This window comes from Schistocerca piceifrons, chromosome 4 (genome assembly GCF_021461385.2).
Source record: "Schistocerca piceifrons isolate TAMUIC-IGC-003096 chromosome 4, iqSchPice1.1, whole genome shotgun sequence".
NCBI lineage: Eukaryota > Metazoa > Arthropoda > Insecta > Orthoptera > Acrididae > Schistocerca > Schistocerca piceifrons.
This window is the reverse complement of record NC_060141.1, coordinates 663,429,457-663,456,927: the sequence shown is the minus strand read 5'-3', so window position 1 is coordinate 663,456,927 and position 27,471 is coordinate 663,429,457.

Genomic DNA, 27,471 nt, shown 5'->3' with positions numbered 1-27,471 from the left:
CATTTTCATCACTTCTGAGCTGTTCTCGAATTCCAGCTGGCCCTGAAATTTCCAGCTTCTGGAGCTCAACTGTGTTGTTTTGGATCTGGCAATTCTGCTGTGACTCTTGCAGCTATCAGTTTCGTCCGTGTTGTGCCTTAGAGGATGATGTTTCTCCTCTTTCCCTGAATGTGGTATAAATCATCGATTCATCGATTCTGCGCCTTTTGAATTTTCAAACACTTCGCCTCTCATGGCTAAGGAAGCACCCACCATAGGAGTACCAAGAACTTGCCAGTGTTTGAATTATCTTAGCTCCAACGTAATGCATTCACAAGCTGCACTCTTGCATAGCATCTGAATTTCTGTTCTAGAATGCATATCTCGCAGTATTTCCACAATTTTGTAAAGCTCCTTTATTTCATTGAATGTTCATCATATTGTCATATTAAGTCTTTTTACCACGTGAGTACATGATGTACAATCGTTGAAATATGTTAAATGACTTCATGATCAAATGGTTCAAATGGCTCTGAGCACTATGGGACTCAACTGCTGAGGTCATTAGTCCCCTAGAACTTAGAACTAGTTAAACCTAACTAACCTAAGGACATCACACACATCCATGCCCGAGGCAGGATTCGAACCTGCGACCGTAGCGGTCTCGCGGTTCCAGACTGCAGCGCCAGAACCGCGCGGCCACTTCGGCCGGCACTTCATGATCTTCCAAGTCCCTAACTGTTTTGATAAATATGCGAAGCTTTTTTAGCAGATTGAGCACAACTGAAGATTGCAACAACTAATTGAATATTTTTTGAATATGTAAGACATCGTGACATATTAAATTATTATATGAACATATACAGAATGGACAGTGCCTTTAAAGTAGAATATGACATGAACATCAACAAAAGCAAAACGAGAATAATGGAATGTAGTCGAATTTAATCAGGTGATGCTGAGGGAATTAGATTAGGAAATGAGACAAAGTATTCGATCAGTTCCGCTATTTGGGAAGAAAAATGACTAATGATGGTTCAAAATGGTTCAAATGGCTCCAAGCACTATGGGACTTAGCATCGGAGGTCATCAGTCCCCTAGACTTAGAACTATTTAAAAAGCGTCTTCAGGTCACGAGCTGCCTACCGGGACCATCCGACCGCCGTGTCATCCTCAGTGGAGGATGCAGATAGGAGGGGCGTGGGGTCAGCACGCCGCTCTCCCGGTCGTTATGATGGTATTCTGGACCGAAGCCGCTACTATTCGGTCGAGTAGTTCCTCAATTGGCATTTCGAGGCTGAGTGCACCCCGAAAAATTGCAACAGCACATGGCGGCCTGGATGGTCACCTATCCAAGCGCCGACCACGCCTGACAGCGTTTAACTTTGGTGATCTCACGGGAACCGGTGTATCCACTGCGGCAAGGCCATTGCCCAGAACTACTTAAACCTAACTAAACTAAGGACATCACACACATCCATGCCCGAGGCAGGATTCGAACCTGCAGCAGAGCGGTTCTGGGCTGAAGGGCCTAGAACCGCTCGGCCACAGCGGATGATGGTGGAAATAGAGAGTATGTAAAATGTAGACTGACAATGGCAAGAAAAACATTTCTGAAGAAGAGAAATTTGTTGACACAGATTATGGATTTAAGTGGCAGGAAGTCCTTTCTGAAACTATTTGTATCGAGTGTAGCCAATTATGAAAGTGAAACATGGACGATAAACAGTTTAGACAAGAACTGAAGCTTCTGAAATGTGGTGTTACAGAAGAGTGTTGAAGATTATATGGGTGTATCACTTAACAACTACTGAATAAAACCGGGGAGAAGAGAAATTTGTTGTACAACCTGACTAGAAGAAGGGATCGATTTGTAGGACACATTATGAGGCGTCAAGGGATCACCTACTTAGTACTGGAGGGAAGCGTGGTGGGTAAAAATCGTAGAGGGAGACCAAGAGATGAACACAGTAGGCAGATTCAGAAGTATGCAGGTTGCAGTACTTACTCGGAGATGAAAAGGTTTGCATGGAATAGAGGAGAATTGAGAGCTGCTCCAAAACAGTCTTTGGACTGAAGATCACAACAACAACAACAGCGAACATTTACAAATTTCGTGTATTACCAGTTGTCAGTATGTCAACTTTAAAAAAAAATCAGGTTATCTTCAGTGACGTGCAAGTAGATAAATTAGTGTCAAACAGAAAAATTTGCACAAAGAGGCCGAACAACCGCAGACTGGGTCATCCGACCATTAGTATCATACGATCATTTCATTTCATCTGACACATCCGAAAATTCAACTTGTTTAACTTCCCCGTGTCTTGTTGACCGACAATTCTTCTCTGACGCTCTGAATACTCACTTAAAAAAAAAAAAAAAAAAAAAAAAAAAAAAAAAAAAAAAAAAAAAAAAAAAAAAAGAACATTTCAGCACTGTACTTTTAGAATGATGAGAGGTTTGGAAATATAGTCGGGGCAACACCACAACAGAGACTCAAGGCAAGAGAATCACTGACGCTTTTGCCCACGTTAGTTATAATGAACCCCGTGTAGGAGACGATCAGACGCAGTGTCATCGCGAAGTTTTGGTAAGAGGATCAACCGATTTAGGTAAAAATTTTATATGCCGGACGACTTATAGCACAACAGGGTCATTAATGTCTTCAAGAGGCTTGCAGGGAATCTGCCTTGCTTGCAGAACAGTAGCAAAACTTTCTACGAGGGATGCCATATCAGACGTTCATCAACCAGATGGTCCTCTTGTAAGTGAAGAATAAATGTCCGTCCTCGCCGTGTTACTGGACCGTGACCGATGCCAAACGATTTGTGAGCTGGGCCGAGAGACACAACTAACGCATACGACTGCGCTTGACATTATAAACAACACCCGGGCCCGAAAAAGTTGCATCAGGGTGACGTCTGCTTGAGCTGACGCAAATGCAGTAAAGGTTACGATACGACCTTGCTTGCACCCACTTTGAACCTTTGAACGAGAGAGAAACGCATTACTACTCCATGTACTCACACTGGACAAGGCATGGTGCAAATCATACAGCACCAAGCGAATGGTATAATTATATTTCAACACGACAATCAGAAGTTTGTCCGATCCCGAGAGATGTGAAAGATATCGTGATTCTGTGTACGTCTGTGATGTTGTTATCCTAAAGCAAACAGTTTCCAACGGCCCACCGTCAATGCGCTGTATTGTAGAGGCAGCTAAACTTTCAGAAAAACCTACCCATCATATTGTAGGACAACACTCGGGCGCATACAACGTAAGCCGTGACTGACTTACTTGACCCGTGGGGCTGCAAAGTGCTGCATCATCTACCATGCTCCCCAATCACGAGACCTTGTTACTTGTACTTAATTCTTAAGATGAAGGAATCACCTCATCGAATTTGCTTCGTAGCTATTGCAAAGATTCGTCGGTTAATAAACCGTTCCACTCAAACTATGAACGCAACTTGCGATGTAATATCTTAGTAGTCTATCGATTATTTAGGAACGTTGATCAAGACGACTAGCAACAAACCTTTGAAATTTTATTTTTGTATGGGTCCACAGCCTCAAACTGTTTTGTGAAAGAAAACATAGTCCAGGTGGGCTGTATTATTACAGCTTACCTGGACCATGTGTCCATTCATAAGGCTCTTTACACTAATCCATATTGGTAATACGTAATTCCATTTTGTAACAACGGAAACGTCCCCTTAGAACAATTATACATGACTGTGCTTAAACTGACACACAATATTTTTGGCGCAACGCAATCTGACTTTCAATAATCCTTACAAAAGAATGGCCCCGACTAACATTAACACCTTTCACAAATCACTTACCTCACCAAAAATCTTCGTTACTCGAACTACTGCAATACAACGAGCGCCACTACTGCCAGCTAAATAAAAGATTCAAACTACTGAAGGCACAAACTACTGATAGGCATAGTTAGCAAATGAAAGATTTTGATAGAGAACAAACAATGTATTTACCGTAATAGTGTTCCAAAGTCATAATATATATAGCAGTTCATGACATCCAGTCTTACAAATTTCAAAACTCCACCATTTCTCTCCCCACATTCACCACTGCTGGCGGCTCACCTCCAACTGCGCAACGCTACGCGCTGTTAACATCCATCTGCTCAACACTACAATGGAGACAACAATGCAAACTAGCCACAGACTGCACACAGCACAGCCAGTGATTTTCATACAGAGCGCTACGTGGCGTTACCAATAAGAAAACCTAAACAGCCTACTTACATAGCCCCCATGCTGCCCACAAAAAATTTTACAAATTGTTTTGGGCACTGGCCAATACAGATTTCAAAAAAATTTTCATAATTACAGTAAGAAAGATATCAAATGCACACACTTATTAATACAATGTGTTTCAAAAGCTAAAATTTTCTCACACTCCATAAAGACAGTCCTGATCATTCATCACAGTAAGACTGCAGCTTGTTTTCTCAAAGTCTGAGCAGTAAAAGACAATGCACACGGAAGTAGTGGATTTCCATGCAGTCTTGAAGAAGTAGTGTTGTTCTTCCAACGGAAAGACAGTGCTGACTCTTGACATGCTGACAGGTAATGGGCCACAACAGAGCAAACCCACCGCAGAGTCAGTCGAAGTTTTGAAGAGTCTTGGTAGGTAGGTCATCACAGAGCAGACCCACTGTAGTCTTGTTAGAGATTACGGTATTGGTGGGCCACCAGAGGTGCAGACCCACTGCAGTCCTCGTAGAAATAATGGTGTTGGTCAGTCATCAAAGGTGTAGACCCACTGTAGTCCATTTAGAGATGGCTAGCAGCCATCTGATGTGACTGTGCAGGTGCACAATCACCACTGAAGAGTCTTGCGGAGAATATAGCGAGTCCATGAACCACCACTTGTGCACTCACAAAAAATTTTTTTGAAATGTCCTTCGCCTCCTTTTCACAGAATGTGCATATACTATGACCAACAGAATTGTGTGCAATGAAATGTATGCTTACAAGATACCTAATTTGCTCGACTGGTGCCCATTACAATTTTATAACATGAGAATACAATTACAAAGATACAGAAAACATCATTAAAAACATAATAATACAGATAACATTTGTAATAATATGGGCTTTACAAAAGAATCGAAATAACATATACATCAGTGTTACAGGAATTATGACATAAGTACATACATAAAAGATCAGAATAACTTTTGAAACATCAACTTCACACATGAGCAAAACAATAGAACAGATAATGTCTAAGCACCTTTACAAAGAAAATAACATATTATTAGAAAAATTCCAAAACATAACTCATATCAGCTAAACACATAAAGACGGGAAGAACACAAATATACAGGAGTACACCAACACATAGCGGAATAACAGAAAGGGAAAGGACAGGGTTTATTTTACTGCAGTATCTTGCAACCAAATCTTTCTTTACTTCTTGGAGATCTCCCTTCGTTCTTCATTATTTCAAAAAGTGCTATCTATACCTGCTTTCTGTACTTTTTTCGTATAGCTTCTCAATGAATTTCTTCCAATTCATCGCAACTCATTCTCTTATATAGTCTACCCCATCTTAAGCTAACTTAAATATACTGAGCTCAGATGCTAAACTAAGGGACGAGGCAATGCAGCAGCACAAAACAATTAACACAAACAGCAATGACAAAAAAACGCACATTGGCAAAGCAAGCAGCAATAAACCTAAATTAACAGAGAAAGTGCAACATTACAACTAATATGAGCCAATGTGCAGCAACAAGAAAAATAAATCAGTAGTAAAACTGGCTTAACAGAGTAATACAAAGTGAAATTCAGCAGCACTATGCCTGATACACAGCAGCAGCAAATGCAACAATTTATACCAAACATGACAAAGCTGAAGCAGAAAAAATAGTACACTAAAGATAACAATGCAGATAAGGGAAATGTCTATTCACATCCTAATGTCTATGTAATTAAAGTGGTGCACCACAACTTATTCAACGAAATAAATTACCAAGTACTTGAAAAGTAAATTATGTATGCAGTTACTGTTATTAGTCCCTTCTTACTGTTCTTTCCTTTCCAAGTGCTCCTTTTTTTGTTTTTTTGAAGAATGTGGATCATAAAATTATTATCTAACAGATCTGTTGACAGAAAGTGTTCACATTAGCAAATGCATTTCATTTTATTTTATAAAAGCAATGATGCAACACACCTGGAAAACATATATCAAATAAAATAAGCAACTATGTACAAAGTAAAGCATAAAATAATCATTCAGTAGTCATGAGGCATTTCATAAGTTAGTAGAAATTCTCTCAATTCTCGTAGAAAGACACTTGTCATAATCAGGTGTGCAGATGTACGAATATTTCCCATCAATTCATAAGCATTTTAGTAAGTAGCACAAAGTACAAGTAACCATATGTTTTCAAGTAATGAGCGTGTCATATTTGCGATGCTTTCTACAAAGGAATGTCAATAGCGAGGTTAATGGTCTCTTTTTTTTCTCCACCTGTGCCTCTGAAAGGCACACACTAATGGCTTTTTCCCAGGCGACTATCGCGCAGCTGGGTGCCCACCAAGCATTATGTGAAGGTCACTTAACTCTCCTACCGAAATATTTACGACAGCAGTTTGTGCTGCAGTGACAGTCTCATATAAAAAATTCCAAAGGCGAGAATTTGCGTTACAAATATGTAGAAACAAAATCCTATAAATACAACAGTGTCCAAAAAATTTTCGGTGGCATTGTGATACATTCACACATGTACACACATGTCATAATTCTAAAGTACTATTCTTGGTTTCCAACATCCTTCTCCACAAATCAGAGTCCCTAACCACTACTCATTATTCCTTACCTTATTATACATATACATATTCGTTGACACTTCTTCAATATTTCATCATAAGAAATACATAGCATAATCAAATTCCTCATATACAGTAGCATCATCTTATTTATCATAAACATACCTCAACAGCATAATATATATCGTCGTCATAATAATATGATAACATCTCACTCAATTCTCAAAATCATCGTAGCTTCCTCCAATAATTTCAAAACCTAAAAAAATTCTCTGCTCATTTAAATAGTGTCATCTACCTCAAACGTACTTTAAAATCATGATCCCATACCAAATACATCATTCAGAGCTCTCATAGTATCACAATGGTTCCGAAAATATATGAACCGATCACAAAGTACATACGAAATACAATTACATAAGTGTGAAGTTATCCAACTGTGTAATTGTGTAAACATCTGTCACTGACGTAGTAAAAAAATGTTTTTTTCTCTGTTAAATAATCAGATAGCTGTGTAGTTCTGTGTTAGAGGAATATGATACCGATGTGTAAAGTTATATAAGCAAATACCATATTAGCTAAGACTCCCTGTGCTTGCCAAACACATGGTACACAAAGTAGGCGTGTACCCCCATGAGGATTAATGTAATTATACCCTCAGGTGTTACAGATTACAGCAATGGAATTAAATGTATCATGGAAAACCTTTGTATCATTGTACTTCAAATATCTTTAAAAATAAATGTTTTAAGTACAAAATTAATCACTCAAATACGTGTAATGTAGCGCTAAACTGTGCATCTTGTAAGATAATTCTGTCAAAGTGCCGTAGTTATCGTACTCTGTAAGCACAGTTCTGCAGAAGTCAATGTACTTACCTTGTAATAAACAAAAGGGAAATGCTATGCGTGTAGATATCTTAGTTATTACGCTTATTACCGTGATGAAGAAAGTACTGTGCTGTAACATATTGTTGTGCTACGGAAAAGGCTGTCTCATTGTAGCTACACCACAAAAGTTACTAGTAAAACATGTTTTCCTTTCCAGAAGTATTCAGAAAAACTGTGCAGATATAAAACAGAAACACCGCAAAAACAACATTGTAAATTGTCAGTCATTAGTAGCGTCGTGATAAAATCGTGTAGCTGTCACATAAACTAACCACTGTGTCATCTGGTATCTCACAGAAAGTAATTTAAAGCCAGAATTTATTTTCAAGTAAACCAATCATTAGCAGTACCAGTATATGTTCTAAGTATGTAAGCCTGATAGTTGTTACGTAATCGTGCAACTAACAAGGAAGAATGTACAAATAACGACACTGTGTCGTCTGTTCACTATAACAATGTGTTGAGGTCTGGAACAGGACAAGGTAATTAATATAGCCAATAACGTACGTAGCTGCTGGAATATTTAACTTTAATCCACAATTGGTGAACATCGCTCGTGACGGTACATATTTTACAGCATCAATGGTAACTGGTAATGGCGCCTTGCTAGGTCGTAGCAAATGACGTAGCTGAAGACTATGCTAACTATCGTCTCGGCAAATGAGAGCGTAATTTGTCAGTGAACCATCGCTAGCAAAGTCGGCTGACTAACTGGAGCGAGTGCTAGGAAGTCTCTATAGACCTTCCGTGAGGCGGCGCTCGGTCTGCAATCACTGATAGTGGCGACACGCAGGTCACGAAGTGTACTAACGGACCGCGGCCGATTTAAAGGCTACCACCTAGCAAGTGTGGTGTCTGGCGGTGACACCACACAATGCATTCGTAATTTCTGTTTAAAAATGTTCCCTAGGTTCTAGACTGGATAGTTAACTCCAAAACATTGTTGCATGTTAACAGTTTCTCAGTGTGACAAATTGTACTAGTAGCGTAAAGTGAAAAGTTTTATTGCTAAGAATAAGTTAAAAAAAAAAACAGATTAATTTTCAATAAACAGTTTTACATGTGAAATGTAGTGTAAACCTTTACTCTTCCTAGTACGCAGAGTTTCACCTTCAACGCAATTATCATGTGGTATACGTCGGATTCTGTAAGGTCCATTGTAAACTAGAAAGTATTTGTGACTCCAGGTGTTTCTTCTTATGTGACAATGAATGAGCTTTAATAAGAACTTTCTGACCAATGTACAATTTCTTTGCATTTGCTTTACCGTGTAGTTTTCTCCTTTTGTCTGCTGCAGATTTCATATTTTTAAGAGCCAAATCAATTATGTCTTTGTGTCGAAGTTTACGTGTATTCGGGAAAGGTACAAGCTCTCTGATTCTGTTCGGTGGTTCTTCATTCTTTAGTACAAGAGTAGGTGGTAAAGCAGTGGAATCATGAGGCATTTCATTCAGCACATTTTGAAATAAGTGTAAATATCTGTCCCAGTGCTGATGCTTTCTGTGACAATAAAGTCTGCAAAGCTTATTGATTTCTTTCATAATCCGTTCAGACGGGTTACAAATGTGGTGAGTACAATGAAATAAAAATAGGTTTGATTTTATGATTCCGAAGCAGGCGTGACCAAACAGCAGATCTGAATTGCGGTCCGTTATCTGAAATGACTTTAGCAACGTGGCCAACTTCACGTAAGAAATTTTTAACAAAGGCGTTGGATACAGACCGTCCAGTGGCTTTACGTAACAGAGTGAAAGAAACAAATTTTGAAGTAAGTTCACCATCGACTAGAACATACGAAAATCCATTCGATGTTCTGACAAGGAGTCCCAAGAGATCAACAGCAGCAAATTCTTTTAATTTAGAAGGAATGATAGGAAACAACGGAGCACGATGTGAAATAGTAGATGGTTTCGCCTTTTGACAAAGTTTACAAATAGACAAGACTCTTCGAATTCTCTTTTCCATATTGTTAAAATAACAACTCGTTCGAAGAATATGATAACATTTTCGTGGGCCAAAATGTGCATAGCTGAAATGAATGTACCAAATGAGCTTATTAACAAAATCGTCAGGTTGGCTCTGAGCACTATGGGACTTAACAGCTGTGGTAATCAGTCCCCTAGAACTTAGAACTACTTAAACCTAACTAACCTAAGGACATCAGACACATCCATGCCCGAGGCAGGATTCGAACCTGCGACCGTAACAGTCGTGCGGTTCCGGACTGCGCGCCTAGAACCGCGAGACCACCGCGGCCGGCAAAATCGTCAGGAATGCAAAGTACCCATAGCTTGTCATCAACAGTGCAGCGTTTGAAGAGTATGTTGTTTCTAATCAGATAATAATGCCGAATCTGTGTGTGTGTCTTTTCATGCCATTTGCTTTTGATGTCTTTCCAAATCGGATCTTTATCTTGTTCATGAGCAATGTCCTTTAAAGATGTGGTGATGAAGTTTTCAAAGGCGACTTTCTGACTGTAAAGAATATTGAAATTTTTTTCGAGGTCACCTTCTGTGTTACTTTTCTCAAGCCCAGCCGGTGCGCGTGACAGTGCGTCCACAATAATGTTCTGCTTGCCGGGAATGTAGACTATTGTGAAGTGGAATTCTTGCAGAAACAGTGCCCAACGTTTTAACCTGTCATGATTTAATTTTTAAGATATAATAAATGGTAATGCACGATGATCACTGTATACTTTTACGTGCTTACCAGAAAGAAAGAAACAGAATTTTTTATATGCCCAAACGATAGCTAAAGCTTCCAATTCAGTAACGGAATAATTTTTTTCAGACTTTGTTAGCACTCGGCTAGCAAAAGCAATGCTTTACTGAACAGTAGTGTCATTTTCTATGGCTTCTTGAAATATATGGGCACCAAGCCCGACTTTAGAAGAAACCGTGCTAAGGCAGAAATCTTGTGACAGATCTGGATGAGCTAGTATTGGCGCGTTAAGTAGCGCTTCTTTCAAAGAATAGAATTCCAACTGTGCTTGTTCGTCCCAGTTCCAAATAGTATTTTTTCCAGTGAGAGAACAAAGTTTTGGCGTAACTAGAATTTGCATATTCAGAAAACGACGGTAAAATTTTACGAGACCTAGAAAAGTGCGGACTTGTTTTTTTGTGGATGGAACTGGAATGGCTCTGATGGCTTCCAACTTTTCAGGATCCGGCTGAATGCCTTCAGAAGAAATAATAAGTCCCAAGAACGTCACCTTTGACCTACCGAATTCAGACTTTTCGAAGTTAACTGTAATTACAGATTCTGCAAAAATACGTAAAAAACTGTAGAGGATGCGATTATGCTGTTCCCATGAGGCTTCTGCTATTAGAATATCATCCACATATAAGGTGATGTGACGTTTTAAGAAATCAGGTAATATGGAATTTAGCCCACGAATGAATGCTGCCGAAGAACTGTTCAAACCAGAAGGAAGTTTCCGAAATTGATAACAAACGGCGAAACAAAGAAAAGCTGGGTATTTTCTACATTCCGGATGAATTTCGATCTGATAAAAGCTGGATCTGAGATCAATAGAAGACAACTCTTTTACACCATTAAAATTTTGAAGAAGTTCTTCCAACGTTTGCAGCCTGTCTGTTTCAGGAATAATGATACTATTGATTTGTCTCGAATCTAAGACAAGCCTGATCGATCCATTTTTCTTCTCAACAACATGTAATGGATTGTTGTATGAGCTAACTGTAGGCTCAATAATGCCCTCGTCAAGCATAGATTGTATTTCTGTTCTAACACGTCCCCTATAATGTGCCAGAATTACATATGGTCTAACACAAAATTTAGTATGCTCACGAACTCGAAATTGGTATTGAAATCCCTTGATTGATACTGTTTTGTGAGTAAAAAGTGTGGAGCGTGCTTATAAAATCTCAAAAAGCTCCTGCCTATCAGTGTCATTACAATTCTCAATTGTTTGAATTTTATTCTGAATTAACTCGTTAGTATCAAATACGCCGTCGATATCATCCCTGTCAGTACTTGGAGAGTGATTGTTAGTGTCAAGTTCCGCCGAAAATTCCTAACTGTTGCCTAACAGGAGGTAAAGCCGATTAATTTCCTCGTCATGGTTTGAGAGCCAATCTTCAAATTGCAAAGCTATTGACTTACCTTCTTTCTCTAAACTTATTTCAGCATCGTTAAAGTTTAAGATTGCTTTGTATTCATTCAAAAAGTCTACTCCCAATATAATTTCCGTCGACAATAATGGAACAGTAAGAAAGTTCATAGAGAAGCTGTGGCTTTGACAAAAGAATTCTAAATAGATTTGTTGGCGTACATCTACACTTTTTCCAACGACTGCACCTCTTAATTTTTCTTTCGTAACGGATGTGTGGGGCATCCTTCGATTTGTTGCATTTGCTAAAGGCTGTTTCACTAATTACTGAAATGGGACTGCCAGAGTCAAGTACTGCCGTAAATTTTACGTCATTTACTGTAATGTGAATCACAGGATATGCAATGTTGTTATGTTTTATGTCGTGTTCCTGGCGTAAGATGTCCCTAATATCTTCCATTTTTACGTAATTACTAGCTACGGCAGCTGCGTCGTCAGTTTCAGAAGTACGTTTTGTGGCTGCCAGCGGTGTGAGTCATTGCCTATTGTCTCTTTGTTGGCACGCGTCGTCATTGGGATTTGGAGACCTAACTTCTACAAATTCACCTTGTCGAGAGGGCCTCACCCTGTTTGAATCCCGCCAGTTCTGATGCAAATCAGGTCTGTCGTTACGATCATATCGTCTGTCGTCATGTCGGTAGATTCCATAGTCTCTTTCTTGTCAGTCACGTGGTGGAGAATTTCTCCCTGAATCGTAACTGCGCGCAGGACCATTGCGTCTAAAGTCATTCTGTCTCCCTTGATAATAATTATTTTGGTTCCCATATTGTCTGTTTCTCTGATTGTCTCTGTGATAGTCACTACCGTGGAGAGGTGATCTTTCCCTGTAATTATTACTACTCTGCCAACCGTTGTCATACGGGTGGTGTCTGTTTTGGTCACGATTTACGTTGTAGGAATAGCCTTGTCGTGTCCAGTTATTATTTCTGTCATCGCGGAATTCTGACGGATGTGACCTGTAATTGTTGTGGTCCTGTTTTCGCGTTCCGCGATTGTCAATGTCAATTTCCAATTCTTGCACCAGTCCCTGAAAAGCTTCAATGTCGTATTTGCAACGTCCTGCCAAAATAATATGTCGTAAATGTTCAGGCAATTTGTTTAAGCAAATGTGGATGAGTTCTGAGGGGCTGTATGGGTTTGACAGGTACTGATTCTTGTGCAACATGTCTTCAAAATATTACACAAGACTGGAAAATTCAGATTGTTCGAAATGTTTCATCATTATGATGCTATGTTTTACTCGGTATTGTGTAGCTTGAGACCAATATGCTGAGAGGAAGGCATGATAAAATTCTCCTTCACTGTGACAATCGTGAATATCCGATCGCATTCTTTCAGCTGGTTCATTCTCTAAATAGCCACACATAAATTCTAATCTGTGCTCTAATGACCAGTTGGGAGGAAAACAATGAGAGAATTGATGAAGCCACGCTTGTGGATGAATGTAGTTGCCAGAATTATTAAATGTTTTGAATTTACGTGTGGTAATGAACAGCTTATAGTCAAAATCATCGTGTCGGCGAGTCGCATTCGGTCATTGTTACGTCGTGTCGGCGGTTCCCTCTCAAAATTCGGTGCACCTTGCCAGTTTCTTTCACACTTTCCGAAATGCCCTGTGTTATTTATAAGTCCCTCTTCCCGTACTGGAGCGCGAGTGTCCTCTGAGATACGTATTTCTTGTATTACTTGTGCCAACTGATCTTGTACTTCCCGGATTTCTCTTTTGTACAGTGTATTGATCTGATTGACTTTCTTAATTTGTTCATACACTTCTGTGTCAGTGATGGCTACAGGTCTTGTGTCATTCAGATCATCATCTACCTTTGCAGATAAGTTAGTGAACTGATCCGAAAGTTCGGCTACTTTCTCCGATAGTGTACTTATTTCCTCAGTGTGTTTTTCTGAACCAAGTTTCAGAGTGTCCATTTGTGTTGAAATCGTATCTACTGTGTTCTTTAAGTTTTCCTGAGTTTTTGCAAGTAGCGTAACCGAATTGGTAGATGCAACTGAGTCAATTTTAGCCCACAAGGTGTTATGATTTTCATGAACAATGGTTTGCAGTTCTTTTATGGCTGCTTCGTGATTCTGTAATGCATTTTCATGCCGCGAAAAAATAGGTTGAAAGTGCTCACAAATTTGTGTTTTTACGTCATTACAGACTTTTTGACATTTCGATTCAATGTTATGTAACTCAGTAGTTAAATCTTCGCGTGTTTGTTCAAGTGTGATGTCTAACTTTTGAAGCTTTTGCTGTGTTTGTCTCTGATTTTGTTCCATTGTGTATAACGGTTGCTGCGTTTGTCTCTGGTGTTGTTCCATTGTGTCTAACTTTTGAACATTTGGTTCCATTTTGTCTAACTTTTGAAGCTTTTGTCCCATTTGTTGCATTAATTGTAATAACAATGCACTGGTGTCTGAAACATGTTCCTCAGTGCTATTCGGCAATGCATTTGAACCAGCAACATTCGCATTTTGAAAAGCAGAAAATGTGTCTTGACTTATTTGAGAAAACGGCGAGGACGCAAAACCTGAATCTACAGTATTTCTAAGATTGTGTCCTGTCATTTTGGATTCCTGAGGCAAGCTGTCGCCGACCGATCGATCGATAATGCTTCCCTGTTCACTAATTGTTTCATTACCTACACCATTATTTGCAACCCGCTCCATTTCCCTATGCAAAATTACCAAATTACTACTTTGAAGATTAGTTAATTCATTACACGGTGCAGCTAACACACTGCTTTCGTCTTCACTGTCATTTCTCAGTTTACTTTGGAGCCTAGTATTACGTTTTTCACACGCCGTTATTGTCACAATATTTCACACGACAACACAGAAAACCACAATTTGAAGAGCATGATAAGAAAACACATTAACATAGCATTTAAAATAATATCTCGTTAATTGCAAGCGCAGCTGCGAAATACTTGGTGCAAATCTACATGCATGCCACAAATGTTTTACTGTACAAGAATGAAAACTACGACTACAATGGAAATTCTCTCTACAATAACGCGCTAGCAATAAACAATAGCTACACTAATTACAGAAACTAGAAGAAAAAATCAGAAGATTCCAGTGAGGTATCCTCGGCTAAGGGTCGACATATGAAACGTCCTCTTTGAAAATTTATACATGACTGTGCTTAAACTGACACACAATATTTTTGGCGCAACGCAATCTGACTTTCAATAATCCTTACAAAAGAATGGCCCCGACTAAAATTAACCTATACCTTTCACAAATCACTTACCTCACCAAAAATCTTCGTTACTCGAACTGCTGCAATACAGCGAGCGCCACTACTGTCAGCTAAATAAAAGATTCAAACTACTGAAGGCACTAACTACTGATAGGCATAGTTAGCAAATGAAAGATTTCGATAGAGAACAAACAATGTATTTACCGTAATAGTGTTCCAAAGTCATAATATATATAGCAGTCCATGACATCCAGTCTTACAAATTTCAAAACTCCGCCATTTCTCTCCCCACATCCACCACTGCTGGCGGCTCACCTCCAACTGCGCAACGCTATGCGCTGTTAACATTAATCTGCCCAACACTACACTGGAGACAACAATGCAAACTAACCACAGACTGCACACAGCACAGCCAGTGATTTTCATACAGAGCGCTACGTGGCGTTACCAATAAGAAAACCTAAACAGCCTACTTACGCAACAGCAATACATTTCTAATTGCTTCCTTATTACATAGATATCACACAGTCCTTCTGAAATTGTATTTTAGGATTCATGTAGTAAGTAATAAAGTGAAGAGCAGAAAGAAAATGTTGTATAAAATGATGAAAAATAAAAGGAAGACTTCTGAAATACAAGTAAAGATGGAAACAGAGGATGGTACTGTGATTGAAGATCCAGAGAATATAAAAGATCTCTGGAAAGAACATTTTAAGGAACTGTTAAATGCTGAGGAGCAGGTACACGTGGAAACAACAAATAATGGAGAAATTGAGAGAAGTTGGGAAGCAGAATTAGAACAAATTACATGTGAAGAAATAGAATTAGCTGTGAAGAAGATGTATGGGGCGAAAGCCCCAGGACCTGATGAAGTATCAGTGGACATGATAAGAGCAGAAGATCCAGTGGGAATGCAGTGCCTGTTTAGAGTACTATCAATTGTGTGGAGAAATAGTACAATACCTGAAGATTGGAGAAGAGGAGACATTGTTCCCATTTTCAAAACAGGTAATAAAAGACTTTGTAAAAACTACAGAGGAATAACCCTCAAGCGTCATACAGCCAAGAGTTTTAAAAGAATTTTACTAAATAGAATAAGTCAAAAGATAGAACAGGAACTGAGTGACGAATAGCATGGATTTGGGAAAGGAAGAAGCACAATCGACCTGATATTTTCCATCCGCTAACTGATGGAAAAAAGTTGGAAGTATCACAAAAGGGTGATAATGATTTTTATAGACATAGAAAAGGCATATGACTCAGTTAACAGGGAAAGACTCTGGGAAGAAATGAAGAAAATAGATATAGAAGATGGATACATTAATATAATAAAGACAATGTAAAAAGGAGACAGTTGTAGAATTAGAACATCATTGGGGAACTCTGAATACTTCGAAATAAGACAAGGACTTAAACAAGGAAGTATGCTATCTCCTGCACTTTTTAATGTTGTGATGGAGGATGTGAATAGTGCAGTTAAAGAGACAGTAAAAGAAGTCAAAAAGATAATTTTTGCAGATGATATGGTAATATGGGGTGATAAAGAGGTAGATGTTCAGTTACAACTTGATGCGTAGAAGGAAATAATGAATAGGTATGGATTAAAAAAATTAGAACCGATCAACGGATGTATTACTTTGAATGGAGAACCCCACAAAGTGGTAGACAGTTTCACTTATTCACGGAGTGAAATGTCTAGCGATGGAAGAATAACCAACGAAATTAATAGGAGCAGAAGGGAGGCAATTTCTACCAAACAATAAAACCCCTGATTTGGAATAAGGAAGGTTCAGAAAAAGCGAAACTCCTTATGTATAAGAGTTATTACTTCCCTATTGTCACCTATGGAGGTTGAAACATGGACAATGACAGAAAGAGACTGGAGCAAGCTGCAAGTAGAGGAAATAAAATTTCTCAGAGCAGTTAAGGGAAAAACAAGAATGGACAAAGTAAGGAATGTAGATATCAGAAAGGACCTTAAACAAGAAAGTATGAGAGAAGAGATTGAAAAAAAGAGAATAAGATGGTACGGAGATGTTAAGACGATGTGTGGGCAGAGACTCCCCAAAATTATGAAAGAATTAAAGATGGGTGGAAAACGATTTAGAGGGTGCCCATGAACACGGTGGAAAACGGGAGTGAGAATATCTGTGGAAAGGAGAGGTGTGACCTGGCAGCAAGTGGAGGAACAAAAGTGGTGGGAGGACCGAGCCAAATGGAGAGGACTCGTCTTCACCCAGATCCGGCAGTAGCTGGAGCGGGAAAATATGGTTCAAATGACTCTGAGCACTATGGGACTTAACATCTGGGGTCATCAGTCCTCTAGAACTGAGAACTACTTAATCCTAACTAACCTAAGAACATCACACACATCCATGCCCGAGGCAGGATTCGAACCTGCGGCCGTAGCGGTAGCGCGTTTTCAGACTGAAGCGACTAGAACCGCTCTTCCACACCGGCCAGCAGCTGGAGCGTGATCCGGATATAGAGAGTAATAAGTCCAGATTTAGAATGTTAAAACCAGTTAATTTCGACACACCATATTTTGTTTCCATGAACTGAGGATCTATAACATCTAAAGATCAAATAGGATAATATGTTTTATAGATGACATATTCTTTTTGTTAATTCCAAAGTTATGATGTCCATTCAATCACACCCCTGAACTGGTGAGGAGACCCATGCTTAAATATTGATATTTAAGGCCAGGGTGAGTTACCATTGTCATAGGTCGAGTGACTGACAATACGTACGTTTTTTGTAGTTGTCTACAAAAGTTAGGTTGACACCACTGGAAAATCATAACCGAATCTTGTTAATTGTCATGCTGAATGTTAACTGTGTTCACATAATAAACGTTATTTACGGAAACATGTTTTGAATTGGCACTTGGCACACTTAACACAGTGGCAGCACAAGGAAACCCTCGGTCCAAACGCTAGGAATGGACAGCGTCCAGGTTAATTAAGTCATCATGTTATGATATCCAAAAGGTAGATTTGTAGCGTAATCTATGGGGTTCAGAATTTAATTGTTTATAAACCTCGAGTTTAGGAGACGCCAGAGAGTGCCACCAGTCAAGGTGTCCTATGAATTCCACGTATCTGACAATGCTGATGACTGCTTTGAAGAGGCCTAAGACTTTCGAACATGTATCTGCTTTGTATGAGTTGTTAATAAATATCGAAGTGCCAACCTTCGTACCTAAAATGTACGAGGGCGTGTTGAAAAGTAATACCTCCGAATTTTTTATGACATGCGAATTATTCTGTCGACTTTCCCGCTTTTTTGACTCGAGTTGTACCCTCTGTCGCTTGAGGGGCCCCGAACTGACGGTGTGTAACGTCACATCGTGCGCTAATCGAGTTTCTAACCGCAGAAAACGTGTCTCCATTTGAAATTCGATTTTCTAACCGCAGAAAACGTGTTTCCAACACGAATGCATACAAGAATGAATGCTGTGTACGGTGATGATTGTATCAATATCAGTAAAGTGCTCGTAATGAAGGAAACGGTAGTGGTGACCTCAATGTGTGTGACAGAGCTCTGAGTGGATGGCCGCGTACGGCAACCGACGACACTCATCGGAAAAGTGTAGATTAACACATCAGGCAAATTACTCAGGTAAAACAAAAACAAAGTTCTCAGGTAACTACGGAATATCAAGAGAGAGTATCAGGCCATTATAGCAGAACCGCAGTACAGAAAACTGTGCGCACGATGGTTGCCGCTAAAGTTCACTCCTGGCATGAAACAGAAGAGGTTGGACATGTGTCAACAATTAGTGTTGCGTTTTGAGCATGATTGGTTCCTTAAGACGGTACGGGAATGTTAGTAGTTCCTATCTTAAGTAACGCAAAATTTATTCATAAGAAAGGTACCTTATATCATATACTATTCGAAATTAAAAAAAAAAATTGCAGAAAATATAGCTTGTAGGTTCACATTTCTTAACACTTTAAAAACAGTATTTCTAAAAATTTTGATTAGTTTTAAGATAATTACTATCGTAAAAAGGGCACATCAAAACAAGGAAGTTTATTCTTAAGACATACCACTTATCGGAAACAGCCATTAACGTTGTGAGTATATTCCACCTCACAAGATGACTTGTTTGTATCCTCTTCCATCCCATCTTGCAAATATTGCGGTGTCCTTCTTCCTGCCCTTCTGCGTTCTCTTGACCTTGTTTCAAGGTGTCTAATAGACCTATCTGCTGCTCTAACTGTTTCTTAATCTAAATTTAAGGTTTGTTTCACTGTCAAATGACCAACAGTTTGTAGCAGTATTTGCAGGACTTCACACTTCACAGCATTTCCTTCATTGTATATTACCACTGCATCAAAGACATCAAATTGTACTGTACAAATTGACAAACACTGTCTTGGAAATTCTGGCGCAGATTACGCTGTTGATGGACTCATCCGCGCGGTCTGGGGCGTCTTGTCACGGTTCACGCGGCTCCCCCTTCCCCTCCCCCTCCGCCATCGGTGGTTCGAGTCCTCCCTGGGACTTGGGTGAGTGTGTTGTCCTTAGCGTAAGTTAGTTTAAGCTAGATTAAGTAGTGTCTAAGACCAGGGACCGATGACCTTAGCAGTTTGATCCCATAGAACCTTACCACAAACCAAACCTAGTATTCTAGATGCGGCCATGATGATATTTCCTCAGTAGTCTTATATCTGACGAATTCCTGAAAGTTTATTTGAAGATCTCCTCTATAGAATAGCTGGTTTGTGAACAGATTTCTCACCATTTTGCTGTTGTTGTTGTTGTGGCCTTCAGTCCTGAGACTGGTATGATGCAGCTCTCCATGCTACTCTGTCCTGTGCAAGCTTCTTCATCTCCCAGTACCTACTGCAGCCTACATCCTTCTGAATCTGCTGAGTGTATTCATCTCTTGGTCTCCCTCTACGATTTTTACCCTCCACACTGCCCTGCAATACTGTATTCTGTTTTATTTGCACCATGAATCACTTTCTAAAGGTCACAGGCCATAAATGAGGTTATCGCCTATTGAAGAGAGGTGAAACATAACTCCACATCAACTTTTCCCATATCCTCGACGCTACCAACATTTTACCTTACGGCCATACCATAATAATTTTGGATTTTATCTAAGACAGGTTCAGTGGGTTTATTCTTACCATCTAACCATCTGACATTTTCCTAATTCGGTCCATTGTATGCAGTTATCAGTCGTCCTAGCCTCATATCCGTTCACTTTTGCACGTGACCTATATAATCTAGTTTAATGATAGTTACTCTTTCTCCATTTTGCTTCTCTTCTTCAATTGGTTTGAAAGAGTCTAAATCCCCATTTCGTAATCAACTGAGTAATCTTACCTTGTTCAACTGCTCAGATTCTTGGAAAATGGTCACGCCCATACACTGTTTTGTTTAAATCAATGACTAAACCAGAAATAATGCAATTTTATGTAATTGTAAAGGGGAAAATGCATAGATTAAGATCAATTAAAAAAATAAAAATTGAAACTTTCAAGATTTCATCTGGCATGGAGAACCACAACAACATTGTGACAAATGGGGAAGACTGTGTCCTCCATTTTGACCCTGAAAACGAGAGAGCATCAATGGAATTCTACCACATAAGATCATCGACGCCAAAATCGTTCAAGACCGTGCCATCAGCTGGTAAAATTATGCTCAAAGAGTTCTGGGCTGTTCAAGGTATGGTACATTTGGAATTTATGCATAAAAGCAACACGATACCAAGGTATAGCGAGACCCTCAGAAAACTAAAAGAACGAATTCGAATAGTTGGTCCACACACAGAGCACTCTCCCCTTTAGCATGAAAATACCAGAACACACACGAGTGCTGCGACGTCTCCAGCAATCCGACATCTTGGGTTCGCTGTCATCTGTCATCCTCCATGTGGTACTCACTTGGCCCCATCTTACTTTCATCTCTTTGCTGTTATGTACTACTTCACACACAATGGTCAGTAGACAAGTGTAATGTGCTGCGAATGCATAGAAAGAAAGATCCATTATCATTTAGCTACAATATAGCAGGTCAGCAACTGGAAGCAGTTAATTCCACAAATTATCTGGGAATAGGCATTAGGAGTGATTTAAAATGGAATTATCATATAAAGTTAATCGTCGGTAAAGCAGATGGCAGACTGAGATTCATTGGAGGAATACTAAGGAAATGCAATCCAAACGCGAAGGAAGTAGGTTACAGTACAATTGTTCACCCACTGCTGGATCCATAACAGATAGGGTTGATAGAAGAGATAGAGAAGATCCAACGTAGAGCAGCGCGCTTCGTTACAGGATCATTTAGGAATCGCGAAAGCGTTACGGGGATGATAGATAAACTCCAGTGGAAGACTTTGCAGGAGAGACGCTCAGTAGCTCGGTACGATCTCTTGTTGAAGTTTCGCGAATATACATTCACCGAGGAGTCAAGCAGTATATTGTTCACCCTATGTATATCTCGCGAAGAGACCATGAGGATAAAATCAGAGAGAGTAGAGCCCACACAGAGGCATACCGACAATCTTCCTTTCCACGAACAATACGGGACTGGAATAGAGGGGAGGACCGATAGAAGTACTCAAAGTACCCTCCGACACACATCGACAGGTGGCTTGCGGAGTATGGATGTAGATGTAGATGTAGATGTAGATGTAGATGTAGAGGAGGGTTACATGGTGGTGCCGCAGCTGTCGTCGTAGGGAAGCTGGACAGGAGCAGAAATTATTAGCGAACACATAAACACAGTAAACAGAAGTTTTATTTAATTTGTATCTTACTCCAAGCATTCTGAAGAAACTTTACAAAACAACAAACAGCAATAAAGTTCAGCTATTACAAGAAGGAAAAAGAGCTTTGTGCAGAGTGAGGCTTCCATTACTAAGGCTTACTAAGACTGAAGTCTGTTGGAGACCGTGATTGAGACTGGACCGTATAGCTACCGCCGGCCTCATCCGATGTAGCAGCAACAGAGGGCGCTCGTGTCCGGGGCCACTGAACTCGTGGCTCAGCGGGCGTGCATCGTTGGACCTGCAGGTGCTCGTGCAATTGCAATCGGCGTCTGTCGGACATTTGTGTTTCCTTTAGCAAGTGTGAGACGCCAGATAGGCCGGTGTCGATCTATGATACCACATTTCCAAAATTTAAAAAGCGCTTTTGAAGAAGTTACTTTGATAGTGATGAACCCGTGCGAGGAGAGGTGAGCTTTTGGCTCCATCAAGAAAGACAAACTTTCTACAGTGACGTTTGAAACAAACTGGTCAATCGTTGGGAGAAATACACTCCTGGAAATGGAAAAAAGAACACATTGACACCGGTGTGTCAGACCCACCATACTTGCTCTGGACACTGCGAGAGGGCTGTACAAGCAATGATCACACGCACGGCACAGCGGACACACCAGGAACCGCGGTGTTGGCCGTCGAATGGCGCTAGCTGCGCAGCATTTGTGCACCGCCGCCGTCAGTGTCAGCCAGTTTGCCGTGGCATACGGAGCTCCATCGCAGTCTTTAACACTGGTAGCATACCGCGACAGCGTGGACGTGAACCGTATGTGCAGTTGACGGACTTTGAGCGAGGGCGTATGGTGGGCATGCGGGAGGCCGGGTGGACGTACCGCCGAATTGCTCAACACGTGGGGCGTGAGGTCTCCACAGTACATCGATGTTGTCGCCAGTGGTCGGCGGAAGGTGCACGTGCCCGTCGACCTGGGACCGGACCGCAGCGACGCACGGATGCACGCCAAGACCGTAGGATCCTACGCAGTGCCGTAGGGGACCGCACCGCCACTTCCCAGCAAATTAGGGACACTGTTGCTCCTGGGGTATCGGCGAGGACCATTCGCAACCGTCTCCATGAAGCTGGGCTACGGTCCCGCACACCGTTAGGCCGTCTTCCGCTCACGCCCCAACATCGTGCAGCCCGCCTCCAGTGGTGTCGCGACAGGCGTGAATGGAGGGACGAATGGAGACGTGTCGTCTTCAGCGATGAGAGTCGCTTCTGCCTTGGTGCCAATGATGGTCGTATGCGTGTTTGGCGCCGTGCAGGTGAGCGCCACAATCAGGACTGCATACGACCGAGGCACACAGGGCCAACACCCGGCATCATGGTGTGGGGAGCGATCTCCTACACTGGCCGTACACCACTGGTGATCGTCGAGGGGACACTAAATAGTGCACGGTACATCCAAACCGTCATCGTTCTACCATTCCTAGACCGGCAAGGGAACTTGCTGTTCCAACAGGACAATGCACGTCCGCATGTATCCCGTGCCACCCAACGTGCTCTAGAAGGTGTAAGTCAACTACCCTGGCCAGCAAGATCTCCGGATCTGTCCCCCATTGAGCATGTTTGGGACTGGATGAAGCGTCGTCTCACGCGGTCTGCACGTCCAGCACGAACGCTGGTCCAACTGAGGCGCCAGGTGGAAATGGCATGGCAAGCCGTTCCACAGGACTACATCCAGCATCTCTACGATCGTCTCCATGGGAGAATAGCAGCCTGCATTGCTGCGAAAGGTGGATATACACTGTACTAGTGCCGACATTGTGCATGCTCTGTTGCCTGTGTCTATGTGCCTGTGGTTCTGTCAATGTGATCATGTGATGTATCTGACCCCAGGAATGTGTCAATAAAGTTTCCCCTTCCTGGGACAATGAATTCACGGTGTTCTTATTTCAATTTCCAGGAGTGTATATTCGTCGCTAGTGTGACTACATTGAGAAACAAATATGTAAGCATGAAGAATAAATAAATAAATAAATGTAGAAAGTTAATAAAATTTGTCTATTTAAAAAGCTTCAAGAGCTTTGACGCAAAAAAATTTGGAGGGTTTATTTTTCAGCATGCCCTCGTAGCTGCAATGAGTTTGACAACACTCAGTATTAGGACGTGGAAAAGTCGGTGACTGGGACGAAGACAGAAGTGGAAGGCACGATGCAATCAGTGCGCGCCTGCGGCAGGTGAGCGGCGATTACGGCGGGCGCGGGCGGCAGTCAGTGATTTCGCGAGGGACACGGCTGTCCCGAGACTCGTTAGCAAATTGTCGGCCCCTGGCCGGCGCCGGCTGCTCTTTAATTCAGCAGGGGCCTCCGAGGTGTCCGCCGGGCTGGCACACTGGGCGCTAACAAGCACCTACCAGCTGCCGCCACTGTGCGCCCGGCTTAAAAATTCAGGCGGCGCGCCCTCCGCTCTGTACACACCTCGGCGCTGTCAACGCAGAATCCCGCGCCTAGCCGCCGGCTGCCACGCCGCTCTCTCACCTTTCCACGTCCCTGGCGCACAGAGGGCAGGTCCTCTGCAAGTAACACCACAGAAACGCATTTTTTTTTTCATTTTCCTTTCTGTAACTCCTGTAACAGAACGAAACTTTCCAGGCCCGCGTCGTGACGAATCGCACAACGCCGTAAACAAAGAGAGAGTCGATTAGGAATTAAGAAATATTTCAGACGACACATTAGCAACACTTAATATCGAATAACCCAGATATATATCCCTAACTTCCACCTTCCTCTTTTTTTGTTTTTGTTTTGAGTCATTAGTCTTATGACAGGTTTGATGTGGCGTACCACAAATTCCTCTCGTGTTGCCAGCCTTTTCATCTCAGAGTAGCATTTGTAAACTACCTAACTACCTCCTCAATTATTTACTGAATATATTCCATTCTCTTTCTAGCCAACCAGGGCAGCCGAGAGCGCTAACGCGCTGCTTCCTGGACTCGGGTAGGCGCGCTGGCCCCAGATCCAATCCGCCCGGCGGATTAACGACGAAGGACCGGTGTGCCGGCCAGCCTGTATGTGGTGTTTAGGCGGTTTTCCACATCCCCATAGGTGAATACCGGGCCGGTCCCAACGTTCCGCCTCAGTTGCACAGGACATTTGCAACACATTCGCACTATTCCATGGCTTACATTAGACATAGACACCTCAGGTACATTAAATCCTTCCCAGGGGGTACGAGGTGGCGGCAGGAAGGGCATCCGGCCACCCCTTAAACTTACCATGCCACATCTGATTAACCAAGGCTGACCCTGCGTAACTGTGGGACAAGGCTCAGACAAAGAAAGAAAGATTCCAGTCTCTTTCTCCCTCTACCGTTTTTATCCTCTGGTACCATAGAAGTTATTCTCTGATGCCTTAACAATTGTCCTATCATCCTGTCCCATCTCCTTGTCAGTGATTTCCATACATTTCTTTTCCCAACAGTCCTGCGGAGAGTTCCCTCACTCCTCACCCAGTCAGTCCACTTAATTTTCAACATGTCTCTGTAACATCACATCTCAGATGGATTCTGTTCTACTCTAACTTTCCCACACTCCATGTCACACTACCACACAGTGCTGAGCTCCGAACGCACGTTCTTAGAAGTGTCTTCCTAAAAAAAGAGCAATGTTTCATACTAACAAACTTCTCCTGTCCAGGAATGCCGTTTTGGCCAGTGCTACTTTGCCCTTTTCGTCTTCCTTGCTCCATCCATCATGGGTTATTTTACTGTTTAGACAACATAATTCCTTAACTTCCTCTCCGTTGTGATCGCCGGGCTTACAATCAACCCATATTCTGAATTCATTGAACTCTTCATTCCATTCACCAAATCCTGTAATTCTTCTTCACTTCCACATAGGATAGCAAAGTCATCAGCTAATCTTGTATTAATATCCTTTTGCCCTGAATTTAAATCCTACTCTTGCACCTTTGTCTTATTTCCATCATCGCTTCTTTGATGTGCAGAGTGAACAGTACGAGCGAAAGACTACTCCCTGTCTTTCATCCTGTTTAATCCGACCACTTCATTGTTTGTCTTCCACTACTATTTCTCCCTCCTGGTTCTTGTACAGATGGTATATTACACTTCTTTGCCAGCAGTTTATCCCCATTGTTCTCCGAATTTCGAACACCTTGCACCATTTTACATTGCGGTTTACATTGCTCAACCAATCCTATGAGCACGATTTAATTTTTCTTCAGCCTAGCTTCCATTGTCAGTCACAACGTCAGAATGGACTCTCTGATGCGTTTACTTTTTCTGAAGCAAAACTGATCGTCATCTAACTGATTCTCAGTTTTCTTTTACATTATTCTGAATATTGTTCTTGTCAGAAACTTGGATGCAACAGGTGTTAAGCAGATTGTGTGTTAATTCTCGCATTATTCGGCAGTTGCAGTATTCGAAATTGTGTGGGTGATGATTTTGCGAAAGTCTGACGGTATATATCTAGTGGTATACGTTATACATACACCGTACACTCATACACTCTACACATCAATGTTAATAGCAGTTTTGTTGCCATTTCCTCCAATGATTCCGGTATCAGTTTTACTTCGAGTTCCTTGGAAATTCAGTCGCTATTTAAACTATTGACGAAATTTTGGAGACAAATGGGACTTCATGTAAAGATATCTAAGACGCCGAGGAACCGAAATTTGTAACTTTGACAGGAGTTAACACGTTCTTCAAAATGTTGGCAAATGTTAAAAACTACTCAATTTGGAAACAGTCGTTCGTCTTCGTAGAAGAAGTGTAGCGGTCAGAGAGAATTGCTTTTCCTACATTTGGAACCCTGCCAGAATAGAAAATCTCTGTCTACAAAGAAGACGTGTTTAGCTCCTTTGTCTCAGCAGGGAGGCATTCGCGCCAGTCCTCCATATAAACAGCAATGGGTCCATTTTTTTCACGTCGGAAACTTACGGGAAAGGGGCACTAGCTAGACCATAGAAGGATACGCCGTCACCACGTCCTGTCGATTCAATTTGAGCTTCAAATCTACCAGCAGCAGCAGCCTCATCTCTGGCGTCTTGCTATAGGCATTCATCACCTTGCTGTTAGGAGTTCAGCTGTTCGGCACACAGATCAGAACACGTCAGTGTCTCTCACGTGTGTTCGCCATTTCGTTCACTCGTCAGACACAAGCACCTCGCGCTATGGCATCAAGCCAACAGCGCAAGTCATGTGTTGCGATTCACTGTATCTGTATTTAATGGTATTGTGAAGGACAATGCCCTGTACTGCGACAAATTTGTGTCTTTAGCTTTAATGCAACACTTACGTAGTCCCTCTTGCAGTCTGTGTTAACGATTTCCACACAATTTGTAGAACCCTGATGAGTGTCCGGCCAGCTCACGTCATAATTACTCTAGGATACACACACAAAAAAAGTTTTCCATCACCTCGATTCCGAGAGTTCCGCTACCTCTACAGAAAATTGGAATAGAGATCAACAGAAACATAATTTCCGTTTTTTTTTTTTTCTTATGAAAAATACATATTGAATGTTGTACCACCATACAGCGAGACCTTCAGAAATGGTGGTCCAGATTGCTGTATACAACGGTACCTATAATACCCAGTAGCACGTCCTCTTGCACTGATTCATACCAGTATTCGTCGTGGCATACTAACCACAAGTTCATCAAGGCACTGTTGGTCCAGATTTTCCCACTACTCAACGGCGATTAGGCGTA